This window comes from Aythya ferina (genome assembly GCF_964211825.1).
Source record: "Aythya ferina genome assembly, chromosome: 2".
NCBI lineage: Eukaryota > Metazoa > Chordata > Aves > Anseriformes > Anatidae > Aythya > Aythya ferina.
The window spans coordinates 111,753,074-111,775,200 of NC_140297.1; the positions used below are offsets into that span (position 1 = coordinate 111,753,074).

The following is a 22,127-nucleotide window of genomic DNA, read 5'->3' on the forward strand; positions in this document are numbered from 1 at the left end:
GCTCTGACTTTTCAGACATCCTGCTACATGGGAGGATGTGTAACCCAACATTAAGTGTCTACAGGATCTGTGCAAGGTGTGTAGAGAGATAAGCACCTCAGCTGTGTGGTCCCCACCACTAGTATGAGGAGAGGAAGCTACCTCAGTTGGTTTGGAAAAATGCCCAGGAAAGGACTGTGACTTTAGCTCTATGCCTTAAGGACTTAGAGGCATTATGCCATGGTTGGAAAGAAGATCGTACTTTTATCTGAAAGACAAAAACCATTTCTGGAGCCTTCATTCAGAATACCTAAGCATTTTTATGTTGAGTATTTCTCGTATTAAGTACTGGACCTTGGTTTTGTTCCCTCAGGCCACTGGGCAGCCATACCCTTTCTCTCCTCACCTCCATACCATGAAAGTAACTCCCTTTTCTTCCTGATTTAAGTCCCTCACTGGTTATACAAATAAATAATTAGCAAAACATTTGCCAATAGACATATCATTAAATATCGAATGAAAGTCTGTCATGTTTCCATTTTTCCAGCTGCTGCCTTTTCTCTCTGGCAACGTATTTCTTATGCCTCACATGATAGTATGGTCTCAGTCCTGCCGGAGCAAATAATTTAGTCATTTGAACAAATAGGTAAGAATTCCTTTGGATAGTCCCAGAAAAAACTGTATTATCCCTCAGCTTTTACACTGGGAATAAATACCATAGGTATATATGAATAAATTAGGATGGAATCCATTCATCCCTGGTCCTCCTGGGTATAAGTATGAAGGAATCTGAATTAGAAAGATTAGTGAAGATTATAAGGCTTCATGTGATATTTGTGAAGTTTGCTGCACTGCCAACTGTGCTGTTTGCCCCATTTTGAATGAAAACTCATTAATCTGTTATAAATTCAGGCTCTGCCTTCCATTTTTAAATCAAGCTCAGTGAACAAACAAACATGAAACCTCCCCAGGCTTTTCTGCATTTTGTTCTAAAGGTGATAACACAAGAGAATGGTCTTTTCTGTGGAAAAGCTGACAACTTTTTTCCATGTGAAGGACTTTCATTGTTGGAGTTTTCTGCTGAGGACAACACAAACACTTGAGTCACGAAGCACATCCCTTCCTTCAAGTACTTCCAAGTCATCATTTGCCTGTGTATGTTACTGTGTTTAAATCAGGCTTTATGAGTTTTACAGACGGGCAGGAACAGGGGGGGCGGAGGGCAATGGACACCCAGAGCCAGAACAGAAATAGAAGGAAATGATCAGTTTGTAGACCAAGCAGACATGGATACGTGTTTCCCTCTGGAAACCACCAGTATGCATCAAAGAACAGGCTTAATCACATACAGCTGAGTTTGAACAAGAGTCATTTGGGTGCTCCTTTCTTGAAACTCCAGAAAAGATAGCAAAATGGCTCTTTGTTTTCTCGCTGAACATCACACTGTTCTTCTGCCAGTCTTTCTTATGCCAAAAATCACTGCAGAGTCATAAACACAATGTTATGTATAGGACATAGCTTTACAAGCACTAGATACACATAATTTAGAAATAGAATCAGAAAATAACTAATAACCTTGCCTAGCTTACATAGCTGTTTGCATGCATTTAAATATACTTGAAGGTTTTACAATGAAATTTAGAAGCCAACTAGCATCTCAGGTCAATGGTGTAGTTAAAATATATGTGAGTGCATATCTAGACCTCTGTATGTCCAAGACACAGGCAGTATAAATGTTACTGAAAATGAACAGTGCTGACATTGTCCATTCTTCCAGTTAAATCAAAACTCCAGTTTTTAAAATTAAAACTCCTGCCTTTTCTTCATACAGCCTTTCCTTCCATAATCAGCTTTTCTACAGACATGTTTGCAATGGAAATCTTGAAAATGTGCCTATGGGCTACTACATCAGGATGCAGGGGAACAGATCCATTCTTACAATATTTAAAAATCTCTTATTTTTGAGAATGTCATAATTTTAGGTTAGAAATACAAAATGGTACATAGCACCATTTTCTGTTAAATAAGGAATATCCATGAAAGTTCATGTCCTAATGTTTACATGCAGCTTCAATGGAACAAACTCATCAACCCACATCTTCCCATCTTGCCTATGATGTTGGGAGCAATGAATATCCCTTGATCAAGTCACAGAGGATGAGATACTGGAAGACTGATTGTCACCCTTTGATTCCTTGTTTTCATTTTACTATAAAAGACCCTTATCTTCATCAAGGAAGGGCAGGAGTTCCTCCATCAGCACACAGAGCAGAGACCGCTTTGGCTCTGATGGGAGCCTGTCAACTTTCTCCACTTGTCAATCTTACCCAGATGTATTTGCGTAGGTAGACCTGTTGATTTTGCATGAAGTACCAGCAGAAATCTGAAGCTTTCCAAAAATCATAGAAAGAAAATAACATTTCTGTCTGAAGTACTTTTAAGGCAAGTATCACAAACCCTCCCAATAGCATTTGTAGTTGAAACACTGGCAGCTGGGGTTTTGTTGTTTTCTTTTCTCTCTCTCTTTCTTCTAGTGACATTGCCAAGCTGTGTTCTAATCTGGTGGGTATTGGGGAAACGAAACAAAAAATAATTGAAGGGCTTCTGGTAAACTTGAATTTCTCTGAGACAAGGACTTGTGCTGTGAAGCAGTCAGAAATCCAAGAGCTCTCTCTCAGTGCTTGCACTTTGCCATCAAGGGGGCTATGTCATTTCTTTGAAGCAGGCTCTATTTTGATGGGCAAAATACCAGAGGATGACGTAAACCTCTAAAGATGATTACTTGGGTCCTGTGTCCAGCTTATTCTCAAAAAAATGCCTTGAAAATCTTTAGAGCTTCTGCTCTTTTGTCTGGCAGCAATGAACACAAGAAAGATGTTACTGGTCACAGAGCAACTGAATCAAAGGACAGGCATTGCATTAGGGAAAAAGTTCCCTAAGATGTTTTCTTGTCCTCAGTACAATTTGTCCTCTTTTCTTTTTCCAGGGAGGTCTTCAGATAGCAGTGCCAGCTTGGTGGGCACTATGCAATAAGTAGACAATGCAGAATGCAATTAGTCTTGGTCCTACACCAGAAGTTCAGCACCCTCCTCAAGGCATCAGTGGTGCTCAGGGCTGTTGCCCATATGGAGCTGGCTGGCCAGGCTTCTGGCAGGGCTTTGTAGCCCCTAAAGCACATTCAGGAATGACAATGATGCTGTGTGCTCTATCCCAGCATCTCAGGCAGCTGGATGCATGCAAGCACAGAAATCAGTAAGTGGCTACAGAGATACACCAGCCCTCTGCATAAGTCCTGCTGCAGGGGTGCAAAGAATTTGACAGTCACATAATGAAGCTGTTGGTGCACTTGCCATATTGAAAGTGTCAAAAAGAATAAAATAGAAATCCAAGCATGGCTGACAATCATCAAGCTCTAATCTTAAATTCTCTCTCTTCACCCAGTAAATTCTGTATTCTTCATAATACCCTCCTACTCCCTCCCAACAGCCCCATTCCCAGAACAAAACTCCCAAATTCCCAGCAGTCTTGTGGCAAAGTACCAAGATCAAACTAACAATCTGAGAATTTTTCCACTTTCCCCAAATTATTCACAATTTGACAATTACTGTATATAACAAAACAGTCACACACATGCTAAAATGCTTGGCTTATGTTTTATTTATCCTATTTGATTTTGTATGCACTCCAAAGTCATATTTGTCATGGGAGTATCTGAGCTTCTTGCAGTGATGTATTAAGAAGTGTCTCCCTCTTTTAGCAGCAGAAAGCGTGCAGGGGAAGGCATTCTAGAATACAAACACAGATGTGTTACAGAAAGTTTCTCATCAGTACCATCCATGGAGAGCAGTAAGCTTGGCTCTTGGAGAGCTTATTTCATTCCATGCTTTTGATCAAAGCCTGAGAAGTTCCCACTTTCTGTGCAGACAATTTTTGCTTTCTTAGTAAAGGAGTAGAGGATCTTTTACCACAGATTTAATCCCATAGTTTTAACACCAGCATTTTAGGTTCTCCACCCAGGCCAGGAAAACATGGAGATCATTAATAAGACTATAAACTTGACTGAAACTCTGATGGGAGGCCAGTCAAAAGTGTAGAGGACAGATATGACAAATCTGGAATAGCCTCAGCTGTTGAGAAAATGCAGGATCACTTTCTGCTCACAATGATTTTCCAAGGGCTTTCTACATATGGTATGGCTGTAGCCTGGCCAGGAAATGGCATAGGCATGAATAACTGGAGACTGAGCACTGGTTGCCAGGATGGGGGAATATCTTGACCAGCTGCAAATAGAAGTGAGAATTATTATTATTAAATCTCTTCAATAGCAATAATTTCAAGAATAAAACAGAAAACAGGGCACATCACTGAGGATAGCTATAAGGACTATCACATGCCATAGAGAAAAAATCAGAAATGCTAAGGCAAAGCATAAATTTCAAGGAATGAAAAACAATAATGAAACATTCTTCTGCAAGTATGTTAGTAATAAGACAACAAATGAGATAATTGATCCAAACTGTTGTTGTTGTTGTTATTTTGCTCTTTTTTTTTTTCATATTTCAGTCTTCACTAAAAAAGTCAACTGTGATCAAATGTCTAACACAGTTAACACTGAAAGCAAAGTCATTGGTTGAAAATAAGTAGTATGACCAAAAGTCATTAGTAACAACTAGACAGGGGCCAAGTAAAAAATGGCATATTGTCACCCCCCACACAGTTAGATATTGTCAAATGGGTTTCACCTAATGGAATTCAATCCGACAAATTTGAAGAGTCAGTCTTAGTGATCTGAAAACTACTAAATGACTGTTGTAGATTACCAGAAAAGAGCAAATATAGTACTTAATTTTTCAGTGTTTACTTTGCACGGAGAAGTCCATGAACCATAGCTGACCTTCTTGAATTTTATTTCCAGAAAAAAAAGATTGAACTAATACAGTAGCCAAACCATCAGATGATAATCAAACTGCTTAGGACACAGCAGGTGCAGAGGAACATGTCTTTGTCAAACATCAGCCTTGTTAAGCCTGACTAAATTTTCCTCTCCAGCAGAATATGGGTGTTTGTGAGTTGATGTCATGTATCTGGATGCTAGTAAAGCTTTTGTCACTGCCATGTATGATACTTTCTTAAGCAAATTATAAGAAAGCATAAACTAGTCAAAGCTACTGTAAGGCAGGTGCTCAGCAAATTGGAAAACTCTACTCAGAAAGCAGCTTGAAATAGGTCATTGCCAGACTAGAAATTTTCTTTGCCTGCAGTTCCATGGGGGTCTGTCTTAGGTCAACATTTTTATTAAATACTTGGTAAATGTCAGAAGGGATTTCTCACTTCTTGGAAGAGACTGGAAACATTTTAGGAGACTAGATTAGAATTCAAGACAGTTGTACATTGAAGAATTGCTATTAAAATACAATATTATCGGTAAGGACTGGACTAAAATGCTGCAGCTAGAAATACTTTCTCAGCTGTCCAAATGCAAGGGAAGGTGGGGAAACTGAATAGGGAACATTTCTTCCAGAAATGACTAGGGTTTGTGGGTGACCACACATAGAGGGTGAGACAATTTTACAATACTAATGGGAAAAAAAAAAAGAAAAAAAAAAGAAAAAAAATCACTTCAAACTATGGGGATATTGAAAAGGGAATACTTTATGTAAGACTCGAAGTAATCCTGCTCTGCTCAGCACCTAGAAGCACAAAGAACTGTGTCCATACTGAACAAACATTTCATAAAAGACTTGGAGCAATTGGGGAAAGTTAAGAATAACCAGAGGCTTACACAACATGACTTACAAAGAAAGAATGAAAAAAGTGGGGTTATTTTGTTCAGAGGGGAGATATGACAATATTTTTCAAATATATAAAATACAGCTGCAAAGAAAAGAGTTTTTAAAAAGTTCTCTGTGTCCACTGCAGATAGAGTAAGAAAACATGAGATCAAATTACAGAGTGGAACATTTCTGTCAAACATACAATTTAAATTTTCTAATGATAAGGGCAGTTAAGCACTGGTATAGATTGATAAAACTACTGTGGACTACTGCTGGTCAGGAATGATTTGGTTGTTACTGATCCTGTCTTGCAGGCAAACCTCAAAGGTGGTCCCTACAGTTCTGCAGGCAATGAGGAATCCAAGAGCACCTTTAATCCATGGATATGACTGACCAATTCTGGTGTCTACCTCCCACCACGGGTACTACATCTGATGTCAACTCATCAAAAATCTTTTCTTTCATCTGTAACTCCTGTGTTATCAATGTTTTTTTCCTTCAGCAGATAGTCTTCATTGCTCTCATCCAGATAAGCTCTTCTTGATCACGTTAGCCAACTGGTAGAACCATTACAGCAAGGATGATCAGAACTATCTGCCAAGAATGCATGTCATCGAACTGGCAGGTAGGCATTGAATAGCAGAGGAGAGACAATTGATCTCTGAAGGACTAGACAAATACAATGTCCAACAACAGGAGCATAGCTTGCTGCATCTATTAGTCACTGGCATCCCTCCAAGAGGGACACAGCCATTTTTCCCTGGACCCTGTTAACACTCAAGTGAAACAGGAGTATCTTCAGGTCAAGAGTGTAAAACGTTGAAGAAAGGTCCAGGAGGATGAAAATGGATGGCTGTTTTCTATCTATTGACAGGGAGAGATCATCAATCAATGCCACTAAAGTGGCTTCAGTTCAGTGTTCTGGCCTCAATCCAAATAACACCATCTCTCATGCTAATGAATATCCTTGCCTCATATAAATGTAGAAGCCATATTTCATCTTCCCATCAGATACTAGACTGAGCAAAAGGACATCTATTCTGATCTATAGTATGCCTACAGTCACTATATACTTGTTTCTCCATGTTGCATGGCTAGTTTTTGATAGAGCAGATGTACTAACACAGCCTAATTCAGACACAGCATTTCTCACAGTTCTAGGATGAAATAGAAATACCCTGTTGGAAATAAAGACAAATAAAGTTACCCAATAAGTGAATGCCAAGACTGATATCTTTGCAAGCACTCTTAGGTAATTCCTTAAAAAAAGAGAGATCCATTATGCCCTAACCTGCATTTTGTCACCAGTGTTGTTCCACTGTCAAGGTAAAGAACTGAGGAATGTCCGCAGACCTGTTATGACATTAATCATATTAAACAAGGCATGTGAACAACAACCGCAATTAAACTGTAGCAATCAAAGATGTAGGAAGCATTTACATTTTGGGAGACCATAAAGTGGTATGTTTTACTTAGAAATCACAAAGGTTGTGTCAGTCTCTAAGACAGGAACTATATACACATCCTCCCTAAAATGTAGCCCTATCTCAGGCAGAATTTGTCTGCATCTCCGGCAAAAAGTCAGAGAGTTCACAAGGTACTAAAAAGTTGACCCTGGTACGCAGTGATATAGCATCCCCAGAGTCTAATGAAGTATAAACAGTCCAAATGTATCTCCTAGCATCCACTTGTCACATGGCTACCAGAAAAATGCCCATTAAATTACCAACTTAACTAATTTTGAGACTTGGTGTTCAGAACTGTAATGCCTTCCAAACGGTTCTTTCATCACTGGGAGTATTGATGGGCTGACTTGAATTACTGATTTTAAACACATCTGCACTGAGTAAATAGGCTTTTCTTCCCCCAAAGAGTTTTGCATTTGTACGTGAGATGTCTGAATAGAGAAGTCAAGATTCCAATCCTAATCTAAGATTGCTCAAACTCCAGGGAACTCAGATTTTTACACAGGTCAAATCAAAAAATGATACTGCACCACCCCAGACAGACCTTAGTGACAAGCAAATGCTCCCAGACTTATAAAGTGTTCAGCCCTTGACTCTGACTTAAGAATATCTGGAATATAAATCTTCAGCAAAAATACACAGAAAAATCATAATTAGCTTTCAGTGATAATGCTGTTCTCTTATGCTACTTTGCAGCACAGTTTCCAGGGTTAACAATACAAGACCCAACTTTTTCATATATTGCTTTGAACAGCAGGTGAGACCCTTACAAACAGAACACAGGGAATGAACTGTGTGCATATGCCTACACTTAGGCATGCATCTGTGCAGGCCAGCAGTGAAAGTGGAAGATTTCATCAAATTTGCTATTGGTATTTGTGTGATCTGTGAAGATGCTCCCCTTTGTAAAAAAATAAATTATTAAAAAAATGGTAAATTCAGGAATAGGGTGTGTTGCAAGTTCATCTGCAGCAGTTTTCTTCCACCAACACTTTGTTCTTTTCCTTACTTTTCTGAATTATTTTGAATGCACAGAACAGTTACCAGCAATATGCCAAAGAAGAGAATGTCTTTCTTGACTTTCCAGTACTTAAAAAGCATACAAACCTGTTGATATTGCTGTAGTGATTACAGCTGCCTTTGAGCCGTGGGTCAGACAGACCTGCTCAGTGGAGTCACTGCTCTCTGGCTCCCCAGCTTCAAGGACACTGCTAACAATCTTTCTTCTCTGAGGTTAAGCTGGCCTACTGCCACTGTAAACACAAAATCTCACTTACATGGTTGAAAGATTAAATATCTGATTAAAATTTCTGGCCGCTAATTTGTTGAACTTGGCCATACGGATAAATCTGAACTACATGATATTCAGTTCTACATGTTCAGGAGCAGGGGGAGAAGAGGGGAAGGGGGATGTCGTATTTCATGAAACAGCAAGGAAGTCACATTCCAGCTGAAAAAGAAGATGGAGAATGTGATTCAACCCACGTCCAAAACGAGAGGTGAAGTGAGCTTGGACAGGCTGTCCTGCTTGGAACAGCTTCCCCGGGGGGGGCTTCACACAGCTAAACAAGGCATGGAGTCACTGCAGTCACCGAAGACATCCCTTTCAGATGCTGCACCTGTTCCCAGCAACACAGCAGTAAAACTTTGCCAGCAGAAGTGTTTAGGGACAGTCTGCAGCTGAGCCTGAATTCAGCAAGAGATCTCAGTGGGCTGGATCAGGAACTTAAACCACAACCTGAGCCATGGTTCATCATGCCTAGGAAATTTCACACCTGGTTCTGCAATCTCCCCGCCACATCACTCCCCCTACTACATATCTCCAGGATTTATCCCTAGTAAAGAGACCCAGGTGGACCATTCCCTCTGAGAGAATCCTTGAAGGGGTTCGGGTGTGGTCAGCAGGTTTTGTATGTCCAGAAATGTCAAGCAAATTCTACAGATTACAACAAAATGAAAAGGATTTTTTTTTATTATTATAGAGTACAGGCAACTCTGAACAATATATTTTGCAGAGACAGCAAGCTTCCTACCTCTTGCCAAATTTCATAATTTGCTTATTGCAAGCTATGTTAAAGCTCTGCAAAAGAAAAATGATGGGAATTTTTTTATAATGAGAAATGTTAGGCAACTTTAGTATAGAAGCTTTTGGTCTTTGTACATTAACTCTTTACTGTTATGGTTTAATTTGACATAATGGTTTCAGCCTCGTGCTGTTTCTTTAGAGTTGTTCTTATAGGACAGGAGCCACAAGCAACTACATTTCCCCACAGATATTATAATTCACATAGTAAGTATCAGAAAAAAATCATATTCTACCTATAGCAAGGACTGCAAGGCTCCAACCATTTTTGCAGCCAAAAATTATTGGAGTGGACATGTTTAGAAAACTGCAGATTATTAAAATCCATGGTTTTGTCCTGATAGTCCTGGTCTGTCACATACCTATGAAGGCCTAGTAGGGGACATGAACCCCAAGCATGACTTGTCAACAATATTTCTAGCATGTTTTTAACAGTTATGTTCTTTTTAGACTCCCTTTTTATCTTGGCCTTTGCAGAGACTAATTTTGTGGCAATTACTCCTAATGTCCACGTTACCTCTTCTTTTATTCCTGTGCATCCATGGCAGAGCTGTGCTTTCCCCAAATGTGTGCAGATCCCCAGCATGTGTTTTATCTCTTCAGATTCAGTGCAGTGAGGACAGATCCTGAACAATCTTGGCTCAGGCTAGACAATGACCAATTTGTCTTAATTGGGCAGTGAAAGCTCATGGCATTGCTTCTGTTCCCAGCATCAGGTTTCATTCAACAAAGTCATTGAGATACATCCATGTACTTCAAATCATTAAGTGTGTTTTTGAATTGGGTCTGATTGTTCTTCAGAGCAAATATTGACTTTTTTCCCCCAAATCAGCTTTCCATAGCACATTTGTGGCAAACAATGTCACTGCTCAAACAGGAAATGAATACACTGATGTGCAAATACAGCCAAAGCAAATTGATTTGAGCGAATACTGCTGGGTGACATTTTGTTCTGCAACCAAATGGCTGCTGGCAGTGACTGGGAGGGAACCCTTTCTGCAAGTTACATGGTGAGAACATTTCCAAGAGCTGAGGAGCAGAAGGAACCCAGGGAGCCCTGCACACCACCACCACCAAGATATGACACTTGGCCTCAAGTACCCAGAGAAGCTCAGGTGAAAAGGAGGCTATGGGGTACACCTACAGAGGAAAGTGTGTTCTTGATGGTTGCCACACACAGATAAATCTGTCGTGCAAATTATAGGGGTTTACCTTTTCATTTCTTGCTTGTGCATGCACTTTGGGTAGGCAGAAGCCACCTGGATGTCCCTGCTTATATAGCTGGGACAAGGACTGAAAGCCAGGGGCAAATCCCAATGGGCAAGCAAAGAAGCTGAGCTCTCTCTGTGTGAAACTGCTCTCCCGGAGATATCACCCATGTTCATATAGTGAATCAGTGAAATAGCCCATGCACCCTGATCTCCCAATTCTTCCTGCATTTCTTTAATAATCTCCTTCCTGTAGCCTCATGGAGCAAATCAAACCTTACCCTGGACTGCATCAAAAGAAGCATGGCCAGCAGGTTGAGGTGATTCTTCCCTTCTACTCTGCTCTTATGAAACCCCACCTGGGAGGAGTACTATGTTCAGCTTTGAGGTCCCCAGCACAAGAAGGACACAGAAGTATTAGTATGAGTCCAGAGGAGGGTCATAAGGATGATCAGAAGGTTGGAGCACCTCTTCTATGAAGACAGGCTGAGGGCGTTGGGGTTGTTCAGCCTGGAGAAGAGAAGGCTCTGGGGAGACCTTACAGTGGCCTGCCAGTGCCTAAAGGGGGCCTACAGGAAAGCTGGGAAGGGACTTGTCAGGGAATGTAGGGATAGGACAAGGAGGAATGGTTTTAAAGTAAAAAAAAGGGGAGATTTAGATTATATATTTGGAGAAAATTCTTCACTCAGAGGGCAGTGAGGCAGTGGCACAGGCTGCCCAGAGAAGCTGTGGATGCCCCATCCCTGGAGGTGTTCAAGGCTAGGCTGGATGGGGCTTTGGGCAACCTGGTCTGGTGGGAGGTGTCCCTGCCCATAGCAGGGGGGTTGGAACAAGGTGATATTTAAGATCTTTTCCAACCCAAACTGTTCTATGATTCTATGATTCTGTGATAAAGACAGTTGTGTTGGCCTTTTCTGTGTCAAGGTTGATCGCAAAATTTCTCTTTTGAAACATCAGTGCCTGCTATTCCAACACAAATAAACTTACACCACTACTGCATAAAAAATGTTAGCAACATGTGACCCACGAACACCCTGTAACCTATAGATGCTTTTGATGCTTTTGCAAAGGTAACCTCACAGGCAGTTTCCATTGTGGGTGTCCTACAAAGCTAAAATTTTTGCTATGGAAGCCCTAGCTGAGCATCTTACTGCTTAGGTGAGTATTCAAGAGCAAACTTTGGCATCTCCTATTCAAAAAAGTCTTTTTTTTTTTTTTTTTTTTTCTTTTTCCTTTCTTTCTTTGGCCTACATTCTTTCACAATAATTTCACACTCTGTTACATTTATCCCAGCTGTTGCCATACCCCAGAATGGCTGGACAAGCCTGGTCTTCTCTCTGTCCCATAGGTGGAAAACACATTGGATTTTGCTGCTTGAAGCTGTCTGCACAGGGAGAGGGAAGCCTGAGGTGCAAAGCAGACCCAGAACCACACTTCTGAGCAAAATATGCAACTTGATAGTCCAAAAATGTCATTGGCTGGGAGGCAGCCGTTTACCTTTAAGAGTATTTAAAGTATGTTAACTACAGACCAAAAGAATACATTGTAAACACAACATAATAACTCTCTAATAGAGGAGAGAGGTTTTGTATTTACCTACCAGAGACATTTGATTATCAAGCAAAATTGCCTTGTGAAAAGAAAAGCACTCCATCACCTCACAGCCTCGAGTGCCAGCATACCACATATAACTTTAATGTGGTTGGTATCTGCTTGGGGGTCACTTAAAAGGTAACTATTTCAAAAAATGTATTCATATAAACATAAGTTTTAATGCCTTTTGTGTGAAATGCAGAAGCCAAGTCCCAAATGCCAGCGCACGTGAAAGATCCTGTAGTATTCCTAGCGAGATAAAAGGGGTTAATCCTGGTCAAATTCCACTTTGAACACTTGCACTCTGCCTACTTTAATTCTCCTGAAATTTCCACTGTACATTGTGTTCTCCTTGGCTTTTGCCCTGGCGTGTCCACGTTGCCGAGGTACGGCTGCATGGTGGCAGCACGCTCCGTCATGGGGCCCTCTCGGCTCTGCCTGCAGTCCCTCTGCCACGTGTGCCTTGTCCTGGTGTGCCACTTCATGGGGACCTCTGAAAGCCTCCCGAGCAGAATAGGCTTAGCCAGGCCTGGCGTGCACCAAGGGAGAAGGTTTTGCCTTTGTTTTGTTCACCATTAAGATGCCCAGGGAAGAAAGGCGCTACAGAAGTAGGAAATACCGTTGCTATAAATATCAACAAGTCATAGTTATATCTAATGCCTTCCTTTTCACTTAACTTTTTTTTTTTGTGTGTGTGCGATAAAAGGATTCTAATTAAAAATATAAACAGGTCTTTCACTTTTTGCTTTATACTTATCTTCCACATGTGCTTGTAATAATCTGCCTTCTTGCCAACACCATCTTGTAAATGAGATCCATATCTCAAGGGTTTATCCTGGTTAAATAAACTGAATTCAATAAAACCCATCTTCAGATATTCCACATGTGAGAGTTATTACTACACTAACATGCTACTGTTGCTTCTGTTACCTAGTGTTACAGATGCATTAACTTCTCCCCTTTGCTTGAGTTATGCTCCACTGTATATCTAAGATAAGAAAATGGAGTGCCTGGAGTCTGTTCAGTGTTATCGTATAACAAACAGTGACTTTTTTATTGAAGGAGTTCCACGAGCGATGCAGGTTTTATTGAAACTAATTCAGAGGGAAAAAAAAAATAAAGATAAATGTTGAACTAAAAACAAAGCAAGTCATGATGTTGTTTGTCCCCTTTCTCTTTCTTTCCCTTCTCTTCCCCTCCAGCTGGTAAGTGTTTTGGTCATGTTGCACAGGGCTGTATAACATTTCTTTGCAGTCAGAGCTCAAAGGTTACAGTGGAGTCTTCAAACTGCTCCCAGTAAAGTTGGCATCAGCATTTCCTGCCCCCTGAAATTCATTCATTTATCAGCCTCCTCGCTCTGAGCACCTCAGTGGTGCCTGCAAGTTGGATTGTGCTAAGTACAGACCTCAGAGCAAAACAAACAATTACATTTGAGCTCCATGGGGTTTTTTCTTTTTTTTTCTTTTTTTTTCCTTTTTCTTTTTTTTTTTTTTTTTTTCCTTTTTCTTTCTTTCTATTTTTTTTTTTCCTCCTGGATGACTTCTTGTCTAGCTTGCACTTCCTGCCTTGTTGTTGTAAAAATGATCTGATCCACTGTCAGACAGAACCCTCAGGGTGTTTTCCTGACAGCATTTCTTTCTCAAAAGCACCCTGAGGCCTTCACTTATTCAAGCTAGACACCCATTAAAAAGTCACTGCATTTCATCCCAGACCCTTCCGCAGCTGTGTGAAAAAGTGTGCAGTGGACAGACGGGTCTTCCTCCAAAATTAGTGTGCAGACACCTCTTAGACTGGGATCCTAAATCAAGAACATGAGGCAAAGATCAGCTACAACATCTCTTCCTGGGTTCCCATGGCAAAGACTCTCTTCTTCTCCATTTCTCTTTTTTTTTAAAAAGTCTCATTTTCCTGTTGTCTTCCCAGCAAGGAATCTGCCATGTTGCATCACAGCCATCAGATGGAAAACTTCAGTTCAGTTTGCGGGGACGTGGACAGACGAAAGGCCTGACCCTGAGATACACAGTTGTTTTGATTGGCAGCCTGAGACTGATGTCCGGAACGACTCCAAATGATGAATTAGAAATACAGCACCAAGGCTCTCTCGAGATGGCCACAAGGCAGCTCTTGGCGTGTCAGAAAAATAATTATAACGGCATTGCAAATAGCAAGGCTCCTTTTGCAACATTTATAGCAAGTGGAGGCCTCTCAGGGAAGATTTCCAGGAGCAGAGCCAAAATCAGAAATGAAAGCCAACTAAAGGAAGATTTACACCTCCCTTGAGAAGATAGCCAATAAGATTTCAAGGTGGATTTTGAGACTTTGGCTGCTGAGCTACATTTCTCAGATTTTTCTCTTTGATTTTAATGAGGTGAACTAACGCTTTTGTTTACACAAATGAAGAATAATAATAACAGAAACAAATACCACAGAAACATCTTTTCTGAGCATCAAGGCCTGATTTCAGAGTTTCATCTCTAATAACCCTCTCTTATTTTTTATTTGCAGAAGCACATCACTGCTTTGGGGTCAGGGACACTTGGTACTAGGTACTGTTTAAACACTTTTTTGTGGGGGGGTTAAAAAAAAGTGAAGTAGCAACTAGATCTATACAACATTAAAGTTGAGTGCACCAGTATAAATCATACCTACGACTCTGATGGGCATATGGTGTAGAAATACACCTACTGCTATGCTCTGCCAATTTAGTTACCTTAGAGGCTTTTTATTCTCATGAGCTACTCTTTGCCTTTTCCTCCATGTGTATTGTCTCCTCTCTGTCCTTTCTGCACCCTCAGCTACCTTCTCTTTACCTGTTAACTTGGGGTGCCCAACCTACCCCTTATTTCATTCACTGGTCACCCAAGAAAGCTGAAGACTCAAAGAAAGAGTGAATGAGTCTGCCATACAGGCGATCACCTTTTTCTCATAGGATTCATCCTTATCTTTAAGTAAATAATCAGTCTAATGTCAGGGGAAGAAAAAAGGTTTCACACATCTGAAATAAAAACAGAACAAAACAAAACATGGCTATGTCTTTGTGTTTCAGACTTTATCTATTAAACATGAAATTACCTCAGGCCTTTGCTTTTTGCATTTGTAACCCTGGTAAATAAATATGAAACCATCAGAAAATGTTAAGCAGCGGTTGTGTAAACAGCAAATGTTTCCTACATATATGCCATAATATGCTTTTGGAAAAGGTTCAGTAGGCGCTTTGTGAGGGATACTCCTTTGAAGCATTGTATCAGACCCTATCTTTCTGGCAAAGCTCAGAAGTTTTTAAGTGGAGATCTCTTGCTGGGAATTTTCATCCAGCCTCAAACGCCTGTTGTTAGAGGAGGAGCTGAGACGTGGGAGGCGTCTCCATACCATGCCACTGGTATCCTCTGAGATGCTAAGCAGGGTTTGTGGGTAACACAGCTTCAGACCAATGATTGAGACTAAGGATCAAAATGAGTTGAAGATAGAGAATTAAAAAATACACTCTTTTATTTGAACTTGTTACTTGCTAGATTCATTGGACATTAGGTGTCAAGCTGGGAGGGACAATGACCAGTCTGTCCCTGTTCCCTCTGGCCCTGTCATTCAGCATCATGCAAAACCCCTGCTGTAACCTTACCTTTATGGTTTCCTTTCCAAGCTGAAGAGCCTTGCTTCCGAAATTCACTGCATACATGAAAGTCTCTTCCACCCCTTTGGTTACCTTCTTGGGACCTACTTCTCCTCTACTACAGAGGTGAAGGGAAGATGCAGACCTAAGTGTAGGGGAACCACTGGTCTATGCTGTGGTCGTACCATGATAGCGACTGTGTTGTTTATATACCTTTTTCTTAATACTTCATAACTATGATTTCCTCTTTTGATTGCTACTGAGCACGAGAAAGACTTTTTCACACAACTTTTATAATCCTGACATCTTGTTCACAAGTGATAACAACCTGTTCTTTAGCATTTTACCTTAATTTTTCAAATTTCTTCTCCAATGTTTGCCACATTATGTTTATTTACATTATATTTCATCCGGCATTTTATCATTCAGTCTTGCAAAACCCTTTGCAATTGTTCAGCCATAAATTACTACTCTGAATAACCTATTAACATAACCAATGTTATTTCACTATTAAGTCCTTTTGCAGATCCTCTATAAAAGTTTTGATCATGGATTTTTGAACAGATTATCTGCAACTCCAGTGATGACACTCCACTGTGAAAGTAGGTCATGTTTTCTGTTCTCCGCTTCCCATCTTTTCAGCCATTATTTTTCCATACAAAGACCTTGTATCCCAGCTATTTTTCAGTTTCTCTTAGAATTGATGGTGTTGCTGAAAGACTTTTAAGATTTCAGTAGACTTAATTTAGAGACTAAATATGTTATCTACATATTAATTGACTCCTTCAGAGATACAAGATTTAATAAATAAGTTTTCAATAGAAGTTAATGCTAGGCCTCTCTTTACAAACATCAAGTTGACTTTTCAATATAACATATTTATCCATGTTTATCAGTTATATTCCCCATTATTGGTTCTACAGCTTTGCCCAAGTGTAGATGTCAGCATTACTGGTCTGTATTTCCCCCAAAATTGCCTTGAACAAAGGTTTGGGGTGTTTTTGTTAACACGATAAAATACCAGTGTTATTTTGCCAATTTCCTATCTTCAGACACCACATTAGTTTTAAATGTGAGATTAAATGTCACAGTTTAATTATTTCATTCTTGGATTCCTCTACAACCATTAGGTAAATAGCATGTGCTCCTGATGACTTGGCATTGTTCGTTGTGTACATGGAGCCCATAACCTCTTCCGCCAGCGCTTCACTAAGAGACAGGTCCTCTGATGGGTCCCTCATAAATTAAGATCCCAGTGTGAGAACCTCCCCAGGCTTTTCCACACTGTCTTTTTTAGATAAAGTATTTCATTCCTGATTTTTTTTTAATAATATATTTATGCAGCACTTCTAGCAATAATGAGTCCTAGATTTTGTTTAAAACTTTGTGCAATAATGAATTCCATTGTGAATGGAGAGCAAGAAGGTGCTTGAAAATAATTTTCAAAGTCACCTTCCTACCAAAAGAGCTGTTGCTACAGTGAAGCTAGATAGGAAAAATTTTTGGTATTTATAGCGATTTTATCTTGTATATATATCATGGACCAAATACTGTCTGTAGTGTGTGCAGACTGTGGGATCAGTCAGCCTACTACAGAGGGTTTTCGAAGCTGACAAAACCATCATGATTTAAAAGCTACTTTAAGTTTTACTTACATACTTTTATTTGCTCAAGTTACACCCCTTCATGGATCAGGACTGTGACAACAACTAAGCTGATACTGTTCCATCAAAATGTCAACAAAACCTCTCCCTCAAAAAAAAAAAAAAAAAAAAAAAGGGAAAAAGAAAAGAAAAAAAAAAGGAAAGCAAAAAGTAAAAGAAAAAAGAAGTGGTTGTCAGCTCTCCCAAATAAGTGTAGAAATTATCTGGTTTGGAGCAGTAAAGAAGCCCATGAGTGTCAGACAGCTCATGGTCACTTATGCCGAAGTTTCTGAACTGCTCATGATAAGAGACCATGTAAAGAACACGAATCACGAAAAAGATCTAACATGGTTTCTAAGAACAAAGCTCTTGAATGTTCTTGTTTGTTAAAATGTGTGAAATCACAGAAAAGATGATGACCGCTGAAGAAGCAACAAATATGTACCAAAATGTTATACATGCTCACTTATGGAGATGAACTGATTGTGAACAGTTTGGGTTTTTTAGGGGTATTTTGTACTGAGATATTTATGAGTATTTATGTACACAGTCTAAGAGTTGTGCACAAAGAAATGGTGCAAATTAGATGTTGTGATTCCCCAGAATTTACTCAGAGCTAAAACCACTACAATTTTGTGGACAGAATCAAGAAAATTTGGTAGGACAAACATCAAATGCAGCCACTCGTTTTTTTTCAAATAATAGAAAAGTTAAAGTTTTGGTAAAAAGAATGGATTTTACTCATGGCCAGTGATATCTCTGCCATTGTAATATTAAAGTGATTCAATTAGTTGTTGTATGCTACACAGATGAGAAGGAAGTAATACATTGTCTCCTAGACTGCTTTCACTGACTCACTGAAACTGCATTAAAATATTCCACACTAGCAAAAAATGTGTTATAATCACACCAATCCTTGGCTCCATATCACTGTTTGCTCAACAATGCTTATGATAACTGTGAGATACCTCTCTGGCTATGAAGTAATGAAAAATTAAAATGATTATCTATTTCCAGAAAACTGGGGAGCTTATGTACTGCACAATACAGCAATGTATCGTTTAGATAAGTTAGCATTTTGTCTGGAAAATTGTGAAACACAATATTTCAACACTTCTCCGTTCCTGCCAAGGGAGCTTCAGAATCACAGAAGAAAGCTTATTTTGAACATATGGAAAAGATGAGGAATGTCCTCCCAGAGATAACCATCTCTATAACCTGCAGTTGAAAGGATCTTCAGACCTTTTCCAGCTATTAGACATTACTTTTGTATATGAGGTGAGCATTTCCTACTTGCCCTTTTTTATGTTTGGGGAGAATGGAGAGATATTTAAGTGACTGAATACTTCTTCCACATCTCCAGCAAAATACTTTTAATGTTTTTATGACAAGCTTAACTGGAACAGTCTGATTTTGGACGTGCTAAAGTTTATGGCATAAAACTAAAGGGTAAGTTATAACAACTGATGGCAAATTGCTTGTTCATAAATATAACTCTTATCTGGTATCATAGCAAAGGAGTAAAACGGGAAAGAATTTCATTCACGGTTATGCTTTAGCTTTAAACTATCTGACTACACAGCACCTTCACAAAATTGCTGTAACTTGATTTAGACTTGATTCTTTGGAAAGAGTGTTGATTTTTCAGGACATTGCAGGCATTAATAAAGGGGTGAAACTTGACAAGAAGCTGGGTACAAATTATTTTTATGATGAATATTTTGTATTGAGACATTCACGAGTACGTGTGTACATACCCTAAGAGCTGTGCATAAAGAAATAGTGCAATGTTCTGTTTTTGCTTCCTACTTGTCTTAGTTTCTTAAAACTTCCACAATTTATTATGCCCATTCCCACCTTAAATTCAGCAGTGTGAAGGATTTTTTTCCCCTGTTACCAGACTAAGAGAGACTGCAGATGCCTGTTGAATGTGTGCTTTCATCCTCAACTTCAAGCTAAAACTAATTACAGTTATATACATAAGGAATTTTTGAAATTGATTTAGTTTTTAACTAATGACTAATTAAGCTATACAAAAATGTTTAAAATACATAACTGTATTTTAAATAACATATTTAAACTCTATGATAACTGAGTTGAATCATTGGTGTGGTGAACTTTTTTGGTGCTATTTGCCATTGTGGCGCCTTTTGCTATTTTGCTAATAAATAAATAAATAAATAAATAAATAAACAAAAAACGAGGTTTTGTGCAGACCAGAAAAACTTACCTCCAGAGGTGTGTAAAGGCAGTTTTTCTACCTGGAGCTCCATAACGCTGTGACCTGACTGCTGGCAATAGCCCAACAAAGTGTAATAAAACTTGGCTGGCAACATTTGTGAGAGCTGGTGCCAGAATTATACCCAGCACTAAGATGTTCTGCAAAGTCTCATCAGTGGCCATGCCCCAAATAACACAAAGGTACTGATGTCTTTCTAGTGAAATGCCCTGGTTTGACGGACCAGCTGTGAGGAGCAAAACACAGACCCACAAAGCACCAAGTCAAGCTAAGCAATCTCTGCCCCTACGTGCTCCATTGTGCCCACTCAGAGTGTTGGCAAGCCCCTGGCAGTGCATCGCCCCATGCCATGGTATTTCAGTTTCTCTTTGCTCGCAAAGAGCTATAGACCCCTATGGTGCTGCATAAATAATACTCATTTAAACTTGCCAAGGACAAATCAAGTGTTTTAATTTTGCACTCTAACTTAAGATAACAAAATAAACATGAGCTGCTGGTGAGCTCAGTAAACTTGCTCATGAACCGGAGGGGTGGAGTGGAGGGGAGGGAGGGGGTGACAGCACGTGCAAAACTTCCATTCAGTGGGAATTGGATATAAAAGCAAATAAAAAGTTACCCTGCTTGTGAAAAAGTCTAGAAAACAACATATCAGGGTGCCACTGTATAAACCAGCAAAGCATCCTGACACACAAAATTGTGTTTTCTACTCCTAATCCAAAAAGTTTTCAGACTCCATCTATCAAAACATAGTAATACCACTTCAAATAAAAGAAGAAAACTTCCCTGCCTCTCATTCCATCTTCAGCTTCCCCTAGTAATTGTTTATATTAAGCCTGGTGCTGAGGAGAAATCTGGTTGAGGATGCTGTGGTGGTGGTAGGTTTTTAAAAGGAACTGCAGATTTATATGCTCTGACAGGGACTGTGATGCAAGAGCTCTGGCCGGGTCACAACATATTAGAAAGACATTTATTGCATTGGCAACATTTTCACTCTTTTTTTGGCAATTCACAAGCACTTTAAAACTCTCCAAGAGAAACAACTTTTCTTTTTAGTCTTGATTCTTCTCAGTATTTCAAGGACAAGGGGTGTGATGTGGGGAGCTTCTCAGCAACCATACCTTTAACATCCACTTCTCTGGCCCATGGGGACAGGGAGTGCATCACCAACAAGCAAGCAAGACAGATCTGAGCAGGAAGAATACTTGCTATTAGCTAAATCTGTGTTTCTTGGGGCTAAATATTAGCCTTGAGTCAAAGCAAAGATGGATACCTCTTTTTTCATTCAAACAGATTAGAAATAACTCAGTGTCTTCTAGTACTTAAAGGGAGGCTATGGGAAAGATGGGGAGGAACTCTATTAAGGAGTGTAGTGATAGGACAAGGGATAGTGTTTTTAAGCTAAAAGAGGGTATATTTAGATAAGACATTAGGAAGAAATTCTTTACTCACAGGGTGGTGAGGCCCTGGCACAGGTTGCCCAGAGAAGCTGTGGATGCCCCACACCCGGAGGTGTTCAAGACCAGGCTGAACGGGGCTTTGGACAACCTCGTCTAGTGGGTGGCATCTCTGCCCATGGTACGGGGGTTAGAACTGGGTGATCTTTAAGGTCCCATCCAGCCCAAGCCATTCTATGATTCCATTGACCTATGATCCTGTGACCAGGACACCAGAGGAGCAGGAGAATCAGACCCATTGACTTCCATCACATCACTTCTGAGATGTATTCCTGGGGTCTGAGAGCTAGACCCAGTGCCTTGAATCTAATACAGGTACCATTTAACTGAGCAACAAGTCTCTTTCACAGTGAGCAGGCCAAAACTGATGAACGGTTTGGATTGGATCACTTTAGGACTCTTGTGCCCACCAAACTGAGCAGGCATGCTGAACTTCTTTCTTCCTGTGCATTCCAGGAACATGATGGCATGGTCAAAAGAACAAAATTTCCAGAAGCAATGGAAGTGATGATCTGTTAACTAAAAAAAGCTAAGCTAAAGGCAATTAGAAGCAAGAGGATGTAAATTTTTCTGGAATTTGCCTTTTCATGATGCTATGATCTTATTATCCTCACTGTAGGTTTACAGCAGGAGTACTGTTCAGAAAGTAGGAATGATATTTAAAGGCATCTTCTGAACATTTCTTCTACATAGGCTCCAAAAGAAAGCTGGGGCATGAACTCCTAGGCTTTGTTTTCTTGGAATAACCATTATGAGAAAAGCAACAGCTTTATTCATTGGGGCTCTATTTGACTGTATTATTGTGTCAAGTTTCATTAGCTCTGATTCCAGGGGATGATGCATAGCACAGTAAGTTTTTACAACTGGAGCAGATTGGCTTACAATTTGTGAAACAGATGCTCTAAAATACTTTCTCTAACCACACAAAAAAAGGCAAAAGTGGAAAGGAGTTCATCGCCTGTCTTGTTTTTCAAATTTTCCAAGTACTTCTTAGCAGCCTCCAAATAAATTAATGCATCTAAAGGAAGCAGAATTGTCTCATTACAAAAAGAAGTAATCACAGGGCCACCTGCTCTGG

General features: G+C 39.8%; 1 long non-coding RNA gene across 1 annotated transcript; it reads right to left on the reverse strand.

Moving 5' to 3' along the window:
• Positions 1–3,618: 3,618 nt before the first annotated feature.
• LOC311430627 lies at positions 3,619–11,948 on the reverse strand. Its single transcript, XR_014688914.1, has 3 exons — positions 11,816–11,948; positions 4,088–4,259; positions 3,619–3,764 (listed from the first exon to the last, which is right to left on the reverse strand). It is a non-coding gene; the product is annotated as an uncharacterized lncRNA (long non-coding RNA).
• Positions 11,949–22,127: the final 10,179 nt, after the last annotated feature.